The sequence below is a fragment of the Ctenopharyngodon idella genome, chromosome 7 (genome assembly GCF_019924925.1).
Source record: "Ctenopharyngodon idella isolate HZGC_01 chromosome 7, HZGC01, whole genome shotgun sequence".
Taxonomy (NCBI): Eukaryota; Metazoa; Chordata; class Actinopteri; order Cypriniformes; family Xenocyprididae; genus Ctenopharyngodon; species Ctenopharyngodon idella.
Window position 1 is genome coordinate 527,061 of NC_067226.1, and position 12,326 is coordinate 539,386.

The 12,326-nt window shown below is 45.6% G+C and overlaps 1 protein-coding gene across 1 annotated transcript in view; it reads right to left on the reverse strand.

Moving 5' to 3' along the window:
• Positions 1-12,326, reverse strand: part of LOC127516283 (uncharacterized) — a 344,148-nt gene that overhangs the window by 294,096 nt on the left and 37,726 nt on the right. The window lies entirely within an intron of this gene.

The window sequence follows — 12,326 nt, forward strand, 5'->3', positions numbered from 1 at the left end:
CTAATACAATAACACAATTGATTTGTAGCCAAAACAAAATATGTAACTGTAGCAACAAGCAAATCCTTGTGACCACACAAGTGTTAAAGAATAGTGACACTCCCACATATTTCTAGAGAAACTCTACAAACAGAAAGCTTTTCTTTTTTGCTCTCTGAAAAGCCTCCTGTGGACTGGTGTTGAAAATTAGCATGTGTGCTAAAACACTTAAGCAAGTGCATATGGTTCGTCCAGTGTAGCTGTGATGTCCATGTCAAATAAAAATTTAATAATAATAATAACTCTAACCTTCTCAGAAATGAAGATTATATTAAATTGGTCAAAGATATTGTTTCAAATATTGCTAATGATAATAGCCTGGTTTCCTGGACAAGTAAATGGGAATTCTTTAAATACAAACTTCACCAGTTATCTATTTAATATAGTAAACAGCTAAACTGTAATGTTAGGACAGCATGTATAAATGAGGAGATACAAGCGTTACTCTGTTTCTGTTATTTATTTACAACTGCGCAACATGTAGCAGCATTAAAGCACTCTGTGTTGACTCACCGTCTACCGTATGTGCCTCATTAGCCACGCATACCACAACAGGTACAAGTTGCTCTATACATTACCGTATATAACCTAACAGATTCTCAAACTATCATTACATCTTCCCCTTTTTTTCAAATATTATTCTGTATTAACATGTGAGCATTCCACAACAATACCAATAAACATAATAAACAAACAAACAGCTTTCAGTGTCTTCTTCTTTCAAACATCTTATTAAAACAATTGTTTAGAAATTAAATCTTCTTTAGAATTATGAATGACTATCTAGGGATCACCCACATAGATGCTGAGGATTATTCTGCCTCATGTAGCAATCTATGTACTAACTACGAAGTCTTTCAAGTAACCAGGCTGTTTAACAACTCTTCCTCTGGATGTAACAACTTTTTTTTTGTTGTTCTGGAACGTCTTGCTCTAAGTTTTGATCTTGATTACTTGGATGTTGTTCAGCTTGTGTCTGTTCTTCATCCACACCTCTCTCTTTGTCAAACTCACATTGGTGTGAAGATGGGTTGCAGAAACGGAGATGCTTTCTGTTTCTTCTCAAGTCTCCATTCTCTGTGCGAAATACGTAAGAGGAGTTGTGTTTTTACAAACAACTGTAGCTGTCTTGTTCCAGCCTTTCTAGTTGTCCGTTTTGACTGTAACAGGGTCTCCAGGTTTGAGTTCAAGCAACGGTCGACAAACATGACGTCTGTCATAATAAAGCTTGTAGTTAGATTTCATCATATTGTCTGTTACTCTCACCTTTGAGAAATCAGACCACTCAGGTTTCTTTTCCAGGACAGGAACCGGTGTTCTCAGCTGACATCCAAGCATCAACAGCACAGGGCTGTAGCCTGTGGCCTGGATGGGTGTAGCTCTGTAAGCTAGAAGAGCTAGAAAAGGATCCTCTTACCTGAGAATGTGCTTTGCGATTCTCATGGCCCTTCAGCCTCACCATTTGACTATGGAAAATACAGGCTCATGGTGATGTGGTGAAACCTGTAAGCTTTTGCAAAATCCTGAAACTACTGACAAACGAATTGCGGACCATTGTCCGTAACAAGGGTATCAGGACATCCCCATCTAGCGAACATGTTGCTCAATCTTAATGCCACCGTTTTTCCTGACATATCTGGAAGATAGGCAATGTCGATGAATCTAGAAAAATAGTCAACCACTACAAGGTAGTTTCTTTTGTTGACTTCGCAAATGTCAGCTGCAATTCTCACCCAAGGTGCGTCTGGTAATGGGATAGTCATCAGAGGTTCTTGATGTTGTGCTGGCTTATTTGTTTGACAGAAAGCACAGTTCTCCGTAAATACCTGGATCTCCTTGCTAATCCCAGGCCACCAAACACTTTGTTTTGCACGCTCTCTACACTTGACGATCCCCATGTGACCATCATGAAGTTTCTTCTTGATCTCAGCTCTCATGACACTTGGAATAAGGATCCTGTCACTATAAATCAGAAGATCATGACACACAGACAACATAACCTTCACAGCTAAGTAAGGCTTGACGTGCCATCCCTGTCTAACTTACTTCATTACCACCTGCAACTCGGAATCTGTCTTTGTGCTTTCTATGACCTCGTTCAGCATGACATTGTCCAGGCAGCCCTAGTGGACTCCTTCAGGACCGTAATGTCATCTGTAAGCTCCACTGAATCCAGATGTGGTGTCGAAGATGGATGTCTAGAAATATTATCAGCAACAACCAGTGATTTCCCTGGTACATATTCAGCCTTGGCATTGAACCTTATCAGTCAAATCAAGAGTCGCTGGCATCTCAGAGGAACCAATTTCCTTGCTATTGATGAGCGGGATCAGTCCATAACTGCTAGCGTCCACACTTACAATGGTTGGTTTGTTCACATCAAAAAAGGAAAGACCCGGTGCTTCAGTCATGAAGGTGCTTCAGAAGATTCAACGAATCTTCGCGCTCTTCCTGCACTACATTTACATCACTAACATGTAGAGTATGACACACAATAGCATAAATGGCCTCTCTTACCACACTGTCGACACTCTGTTCTTCTCGCTGGGCAGTTGACACTCTTTGGATGTTGTATGCCACATCGCATGCATGCACTTCCCCACGATTGAGTCATTTGATTGTGTTATTTTGGCTATTTGTTCTCTGTGTCCATTTTCTTTCTATGTTTTCTGGCTTGAACGTCCCTTTTGGTCGAAATGATGTGCTGTGCTTCCTTTGTGAAACTTCATTCAATGCTGAAGATCTACTCTGTTCAGAAACATGACTTTTTATCTGTTTCCGACTGCTGTGCGTGTCTACACGCCATCTCAAGCGATAAGTCAGACATCATTTGTAAGCTCTGGGACAAATCTTTATCAACACCAATCACCAGTCTGTCTCTTATATTTTCACTTTTAGCTTCTCCAAATGCGCATGTTTCAGCCAGTTCATGTAAGCTACAAATGAATTCCTCCACACTTTCACCTTGCTTTTGAACACGCTGATAAAATCTCGCCCGTTCATGTATCATGTTGACTTTAGGCACGAAGTAATTGTCCAATTTCCTTAAAACTATGTCGTACCTATTCTCGTCGCCATAATCCGATTACACAAATGTGCATACAATGTGTTCTGCCTCCTTCCCGAGAGAATACAAAAGGGTACAAACTTGAACTTCTCCTAACTCTTTGTCCCGCTTCATGGCTATACGGAATCTGTGGAAATGCTGCTTCCATTCAGGCCAGAGCTTGGGATGACTAAAGTCAAAACTTTCGGGTGGAGAAAACTTTGCCATGTCGTCACGTTGACTTCTAACATCATGTAATGTTAGCACGGCATGTATAAATGTGGCGATACGAGCCACATCCGTTTCTGTTATTTATTTACCACTGCGCAACATGTAGCAGCATTAACGCACTCTGTGTTGACTCCCCATCTACCGTATATACCTCATTAGCCACGCATACCACAACAGGTACAAGTTGCTCTATACATTACTGTATATAACAGATTCTCAAACTATCATTACAAAACAAATCTTATATTTTAAAAAAGACCTCTATTATTAAAGAAATAAATTAATATTATAACAAATTAAGTTTAATGGTGGTGTCACAGACACGCCAGGCTCCAACATCACCTATTCACAGTGCACTCCCTCACCAGAGTACGCACCTGCACTCAATCAGCACTCCAATCAGTCACCAGTTAAAAGACACTCACACGCACTCAGTCACTGTCCGGTCTCGTTTGCATCAAGACTTACCTTCATGCTTACCTCAAGGACTCCTGTACAACTACTTACCTGTCTCCAGCGTCTCCCAAGTCTCCTTCCTTGTTTCCAGTCTCCGTGTGAGCGTCTAGTGTCTCCAGTACTCTGCTTCGTCTGCCATCCACCCGTCTTCCAGGATCTTCATCACTGCAACAAAAGGACAGTATCATTATTCTACCATTCACCATTTATCCTCAAGATTACCATTTCACTTACCTGCATATCTGTTATCTCTGCTGGTGTTCAATAAACATCCATTATCTGTGATCCTTTGTCTCCGACCCTTCTGTATTGTAACAGAAGACCGGACCTAGACCGTAGAACACCAGCATGAGCACCCCTGATCCCTTCCAAGAGCTCATTGACGCTTTGTGCCAAGCACTCACCTCTAATCCACCTGCACCTCTACCAGCGATCACCTCTGTCAACACCGCCATCACCCCTTCACCACCTGTGTACGCCAGTCCCATGGCTAAACTGGCGCACCCTTCTCAGGTGCGGCGGAGGATTGCAACGGATTCATTCTGCAATGTTCGCTGGTCCTGGAGATGTAACCGCACTTATACCCAGATGATCGTTCCAAGGTAGCATTTATTATTTCACAGTTAACTGGCAAGGCGCTTCGATGGGCCGAAACTCTTTGGTCTTAAGATAATTCAATCACCCAGTCGCTCACCAGCTTTGTCGCTCACTTCAAAGAAGTTTTTGGTAAACCTGCCTGGGATTCATCGATTGGTGAGCAACTGCATCATTTAAAACAAGGTACTATGACTGTGAATGTATATGCTCTTCAGTTCAGGACTCTCGCTGCCGCCAGTGGATGGAACGAGCAATCCTTGCTAACCACGTATTGTCAAGGTTTAAATACACGAGTGCGGTTGCATCTCGCTGCATACGAGGACACCATCGGGCTTGAATGCTTCATCCAACTCTCCATCCGCTTCGCCACTCGTATGCAGTCGTGTCTCGAAGAGCACCAGGGCCAGTCACTGTTTACCACTTCCCTCCGCCAACCAGAATCCGTCAGCCCTCCAGAACCAGCCCACGAGCCCATGCAACTGGATAACATGCAGCTGCCTCAAGCTGAGCGGCAGAGGTGGCTGGCCCAGGGTCTGTGCTTATATTGTGGTGCATCTGGGCATGTTATCTCCGCATGCCCCATTCGTCCTCCTCGTCCCATGGTGAGTGCCATCTCCGTGGTGCCACTGTCTTCACCAAGTTGGACCTCCGCAGCATCTACAACCTCATCCGGATACATGAGGGGGATGAGTGGAAGACAGCCTTCGTGACACCTACTGGACACTACGAATATCTCGTGATGCCGTATGGCCTGGTCAATGCCCCCTCCGTATTCCAGGATTTCATCCACGAGGTACTCTGGGAGTTCCTCTACAAGTTCGTACTGGTTTACATCGACGACATCTTGATCTACTCCTGGAGTATGGCTGAACATCGCCAACACATTGCGGAGGTCCTGAAACGCCTGAGGGACTTCCACCTGTTCCTCAAGGCAGAGAAGTGCTCATTCCACCAACCCACAGTGCAGTTCCTTGGATACAACATCGATAGCAGTGGCATCTGGATGGACAGGGGGAAAGTGGATGCCATCAGGAACTGGCCAATACCATCATCCATTAAAGAACTCCAACGATTCCTAGGCTTTGCAAATTTCTACCGTTGTTTCATTCAAGATTACAGCATCATCTCCAGTCCATTAACCATCCTTCTCCGCAACAAGCCCGTCTCTGTCCTGGACACCAGCTGCCACGAGTGCTTTCAACACCCTGAAAGAAGCCTTCATCACCGCTCCCCTCCTCGTTCATCCTGATCCAGAGAAACCCTTCATCGTTGAGGTTGACGCGTCAACCACAGGAGTGGGAGCGGTACTATCTCAGCAGCAGGGGAATCCAAGTAGACTCCATCCATGTGCTTTCTTCTCCCGCAAACTCAACCCGGCGGAGGTCAACTATGACATCGGCAACAGGGAGCTTCTCGCCATCAAGCTGGCCCTGAAAAGTGGAGACATTGGTTGGAGGGTGCACAACACCCCTTCCTGGTACTAACCGACCACAAGAACCTGGAGTATCTTAGAGATGCTAAGAGGTTAAATCCTCGACAGGCACGCTGGGCGCTGTTTTTTACCCATTTTAACTTTACCATCTCCTATTGTCCTGGGCCAAAGAATGTCAAGGCAGACGCCTTATCTCGTCTCCACAATCCTGAGGAAAACACAGAGGAATCTGAACCCATCATTCCTGAAAAACGGAGACCATATCCTCCTCCAATGCTTCCACCAACACTCCACCGGGTTGCCCACAAGATTTGCAGTACATCACCTGGACACGGCGCACTCCACTCATCCACTCTTCCCACACGTCATTGGGCACTGGCCACCCCGGGGTCAATGAAACCCTCTCGCTGCTGAAAGAGCGCTTCTGGTGGCCAAATATGGCAGCCGACGTCAGAAGGTACGTGCAGGGATGCAAGGAATGCGCCATCTCGAAGAGCCCCCGCCATCTTCCCTCTGGCAAACTCCATCCTCTGCCCATTCCCAACAGACCCTGGTCACACCTAGGAGTAGACTTCATAACCGACCTACCTGCTTCCGATAACTGTACCTGCATCTTGGTGATTATTGACAGATTCTCTAAATCTTGTCGTCTGATTCCTTTAAAGGGACTACCCACAGCCATGGAGACCACTGAACTCATGTTCAACCACATCTTCCAGTATTACGGAATTCCTGAAGACATTGTGTCGGATAGAGGACCTCAGTTCATATCCAGAGTATGGAAAGCCTTCTTCTCGCTCCTAGGTGTGACCGTAAGCCTCTCGTCTGGATACCACCCACAGTAGAACGGGCAGACGGAGAGGAAGATCCAAGAGATCGGTCGCTTCCTTCGTACCTTCTGTCATGGCCACCAGGACTCTTGGAACCAGTTCCTGGGTTGGGCCGAGTACGCACAAAACTCTCTGCAACAGCCTACCACTGGACTCACTCCATTTCAGTGCGTACTCGGTTACCAACCCCCATTGTTCCCCTGGTCAGGGGAACCGTCAGATGTTCCAGCCATCGACTACTGGTTCCGAGAGAGCGAGAGGGTCTGAGACTCTGCACACCACCAGCTTCAACGGGCATTGCGCAGACGCAGGTTGACAGCCAGCCTTCGTCGCTCCATCGCTCCAGCATACCAGCCAGGTCAGAAGGTCTGGCTGTCGACTCGGGACATCAGACTGCATCTGCCTTGCTGAAAGCTAAGTCCCAGATTCACTGGCCCGTTCACCATAATGAAGCAGATCAACCCGGTCACCTATCAACTCCAGTTACCACCACAGTATCGCATTCACCCAACTTTCCACGTGTCACTACTAAAGCCTCACCACCCCTCTGTTTCTGTTCCCACAGAGCCTGGCGCAGCCGTTGAACCCCCCCTTCCTCTTGTCCTAGAAGACGGAGCCGCTTACCAAGTGCACGACATCTTGGACTCCCGGCGCCATGGTTGTCTTTTGGAATACCTCGTGGACTGGGAAGGCTACGGTCCCGAGGAACGCTCATGGGTACCCTCACAGACACGCCAGGCTCCAACATCACCCATTCACAGCGCACTCCCTCACCAGAGTACTGATCACACACACCTGCACTCAATCAGCACTCCAATCAGTCACCAGTTAAAAGACACTCACACGCACTCAGTCACTGTCCGGTCTTGTTCGCATCAAGACTTACCTTCATGCTTACCTCAAGGACTCCTGTACAACTACTTACCTGTCTCCAGTGTCTCCCAAGTCTCCTTCTTGTTTCCAGTCTCCGTGTGAGTGTCTAGTGTCTCCAGTACTCTGCTTCGTCTGCCATCCACCCGTCTTCCAGGATCTTCATCACTGCAACAAAAGTACAGTATCATTATTCTATCATTCACCATTTATCCTCAAGATTACCATTTCACTTACCTGCATATCTGTTATCTCTGCTGGTGTTCAATAAACCTCCATTATCTGTGATCCTTTGTCTCCGACTCTTCTGTATTTTAGCAGGTGGATGATAGATTATCTTTGCAATTACAGTTGGATGAAATCTATATGAGAAAAGCCAAGGGGGCATATTAGATCAAGATCTAAGTGGATGGAAAAAGTTAAAACTTCAATTATTAACGGGGCAGAGTGTTCTAATACACAATTAATTTAAAAAAATTGCCAACTTTTATAAGGATTTAGATTCGTCGTCCTCTTCAATATTAGACCCTAATTCCCTCTTTGAAAAAAATGGACAATTTGTCCCTCATATAAATAAACAATTCAAATTGATATGTGATGCAGAATTAACAATTGAAGAGCTTGATTCTGCTGTTATAAGTCTGTCATTGGATAAATCACCTGGCCCAGACGGTATTATGTCTAATTTTTATTGCCATTTTTGTGACTTATTAAGGGAATTTCTTTTTGCAGCTTTTCAGGAAATGACTAAAACTTTGGTTTGACTAGTTCAATGAGACAAGGCCTAATCATGCTTATTCCCAAACCAGGAAAAGACTGTAGATTGTTGGACAATTCACAACCTATAACTTTACTAAATAATGACTATAAATTACTAACCCATATATATATAATAATCGCTTGAAACTGGTTTATCCAAAATTATTGGGGAGATGCAAACTGGATTCATTAGTGGCCTATCTATACATAATAATATTCAACTGGTTCTGGACTTGGTGGAGTATAATCAAGAAATAGAGGATGATGGGATTATTTTATTTTTAGTTTCCTTTCGAAAGGGAACTCGCTCTGCGTTTGCTAACGCTATGGGGAACGTCACACGTGACCCGGTGTCTGAAAGCCAAGTATCAAAACTCCAATCCTATTGGCCGGTGAGAGCCTATGACGTCAAATGGCGCGACCCGTAAGTATATAAGGAGCGCCTGAAGAAACAGTCAGTATCTTCTCGTCTTTCGGGACTGTTCTGTCTGATCGTGATTGTATCGACTCAGGTAAGGGTATCTATATTATGCCTTACAAATGTTCAAGAGAGTGTGTTCATCCGTGTCCCAGGTTTTGACACTTGATATACACATTTCTGGGCGTCTTCTGTCTGGGAGAGGAGCGCGCATAGACAGTACTTGAGGGCACTGTCTGTGTGTTTTCTGTTATTTACTGTGAGCGTCTCCCTATCGGGACGCTCCGTTCTCGTTCGGCACTCTTCTCGAGGGAAGAGGTGTCCGCATCTGTGCCTGGTGATTCTGGCCCCGTTTGTGCTGAGGCAAAACGGCAGCTGCAATCATGGGGTTTGCAGGTAAGGTCGTTGGGAAGTTTGAGAGAGTTGTATTCTCTCTCAGCTTCCCCGGGGCTGACGAGGATGAGTTGTTGGATGACGATGACGTCCGTGTTTGACGTCATCGCATCCGGCAGTGCGCGCTCCTGTGGCTGCTGTGTATGCGGAGCTGCTGGTGTTTTTGGGACGCGCTTCTGGCAGGTTGCGGCTGCCGTGAGGGCGTGTTAAGAAAGGGGCCAAGCGCGGACGGCTCGACGAGCAGTTCCTTTTTGTCTATGAACGCTGCAGCTCCCATAAGCTTTCCATTCCTTCCTGATCTCCGCGTTTGAGATCGGGAGGGCATGGAAAAACCCCTAGCCGTTCACATTGTATCTGAGCCCAGACAGACGGGAGAGGGAAGAAGCGAGAGTGAGATGGGTGATCGATTGTAAACACCGCTGCGTTTGTAATCGATCCCCCAGCTACAAAAGGGCGATTTACTTCTACCCTCTCCTCTTCTTCTTCCACCTCCTATATATATATATATGCATATATATGTATGTTTATATATAGGCATGTATGTATATTTTATAGACATATATCATGCTCAGATGCTTCTTATGGTCAGATTGATGGCTGGGCCCATAGTGATTATTTTTCTGTCGGCCCGCTTTTCCGGTTTGATAATGAGAGGATCTTTTAGGCTTAAAAGAACCCTAGATTCCATCCTTTCATGTAGAGAAAAAAGGAGTATGAGGAGTCTTCGGTCTTTGAGCAGCAGGAAGGTAAGCTGGGTCTATATTTTATGTTTTTAAAATAAGACTTTGTTTTTCCTGTATAGTTTTTCTGAGCATGTAGTTAGTCAGAAGGCTGGCCCATCTCGAGCTGAGGCTCAGAGACAGGGCCAGAGGTCCAGTATGGCCATTCGGGCACCTCCTCCTTTTCAGAGCAAGGCGCAGAGATGGCTGGACTCGGGGAGGAAGAAGCAGGTTTTAAAGGAGGTGATTGATCACATACGCCAGTAGCGTCCGTAATCGATTCCCTCTCGTTGCGAGGGCGACTTTACATCTGCCCTCGCCCCTTCTTCCTCCACCTCCTGGGTTTTTGGTTTCATTTAACATACCCAGGTGCTTCTTTAACAGTCAGGCTGACGGCTGGGCCTTTGATAATATTTTTCTGAAAGGCCTGCCTTCTGGCTTGATAGTGTAAGAGACTCTTTTAGGCTTTAAAGAACCCTAGATTCCATCCCTCCTTGTTAAAGAAAATGGAAGGAGGAGTCTTTGGTTTTCGAGCCGCAGGAAAGTGAGCTGGGTCTATATTTATATTTCTACATATGTTGACCTTGTGTTCCTGTATAGTTTTTCCTGAGTATGTAATCGGAAAAAGTTGTTTGCTTGTTGAGCTTCGCTTTATTTCCTCTTATCTATGGAGATTCAGAGGTGAAGCCCAGGTGTTGCTATGCGTGTGGCCCCGTAGGCCCACAGCTTAGCGGCCCAGGCTAGGACTAGGTTTAGGAGTATATTGTTATAAACCACCCTTTGTATTACTATCCCTTGTTAGGTTTTATAGTTCCTAATTCTGGCCTCCTCCTGAGGGAGTTGTTAGGCCGTATGCCCATTTTCCCCTTGTTTATGTAGGTGCAATGGCTGAGGTTAACAGCTAAGGTAGCAGGCTGTTATTAGCCTCCCTGGTGCTGTTTCTCAGGTGGTAGGCCCTTATCTTTGCGTAGATAAGTTTATGCAGTGACATGCTAGGCCCCACTTTCTAGAACTTTAATCATGTTATGATTTTGTTTCCCCTGAGCACCTTGAATTTCATTCAAGTTTGAGCTACGGTGCTAGCTTTTTAGCTTCCGTCCTCTAGGGCTCAGTACAGATCTATAAGTTCTGTTTGGTGAGAACATTTATCCTCTTTAACGGATGGCATGTATTTACAAAGCATTCGTTTGCTTTGGGTTCTAAGCTTTTGCCCTACATGTATGTGAGCTTTACTCTAGTGCTGCCACAGGTTAGCACCTGTTCTCATAGTAGTAGGCTGTTGTTAGCCTCTATTTAAGGACGTGGTGTTTTTTGTACTCCCCGGCTAGGGTTTATGTGTTTCACTGAGTGCATCACCTGTTGGATTGCACACTCAGGTTGAGTGTAGAGAGTCGTACTTTTAGTTTGATCTCTGTTAGCTCCCACTATGTGATCATTGCCACAGCAGCTATATTACATATAACTGTAGAAGTTGTTGGCTCTTTGTTGTTTAGCCTCCTTCTAGTTGCAGCTTTTGTTTACGGGCACTGTTGGTGTATGGTCAAGAGTTTTGCTCACGTTTACGCTCGTGTCCGTTTGAGGTTGTAGGCCTTGTAGGCCTCCCTTAGACCGTGTTAGCATTTCATTGTACCCTGTAATTATGTGAGTTATGGTACATTGCCTGTTGGAATGTGTAGACTTAGCTCAGGTTGTGTTAAGCTAGTTACCCACAACTGTTTGTTGGGTCTAGAGCTGGTCCCCTTTGAGCTTAGTTCCCTTTTAAGGCCACTTGCTGGCGCTACGTGTTGCTAAAAGTAGTAGGCCCTGCCAGGCCTCCTTTTTCAGATTACATGTTGGCACAATTTGTGTTGGTCTTGTATGACTATTTACCGCCATCGGCCACGCCCACCTCTGTAAAAGTAGGCCCTAGGTCAGGCCTCTCATAGAGTACTACGGCGGAGTATGTACTCCTCTTGTTTAAGAGTTAAGGTGGTTTTACTGAGTACCTGGCCTACTGGCTGGTTTGGTCATGAAACTACCACTGGCTGATGCCATGTGCTACTGGAGTTGAAGGCCCCACCAAGGCCTCCTTTCAGATTGCATGTTGGCACAGTTTTGTGTTGGTTTCTATGTGACTCATCACCATGGATGGGTCGTGATTGCCACTAGCTGACGCCACGTGTTTACAAGTCGTAGGCCTTATAGGCCTCCTGTGTATCATGTTGGAGTTCGGTTGTGTACTCCTCTCACTTTTGAGAGTAAAAGGTGCTTTTACTGAGTACGTTTCTGTGTGGCTTGCCTCTCGGAGTGAGCTCTTGTGTTAAACCGCTCTGTTGTTCGGTTTTTCTGCATTTGCTTCCTTGAGCATGGTCTCTCCTTTAGCTTTAGTTGAGCTAAGTAGTTACCTCGTTAGTAACCTGGTTCTATTTTTGCTCCTAGAACTTTAGTGGCCACTAGCTGGTGCCGCATGTGACAGGTAGGCCCTCTGGGCCTCCTTGTGAACATGCTGGCATTTGTTGTAATATGCTGCTGATTGGCCAGGGCTCCCTAGGTGACT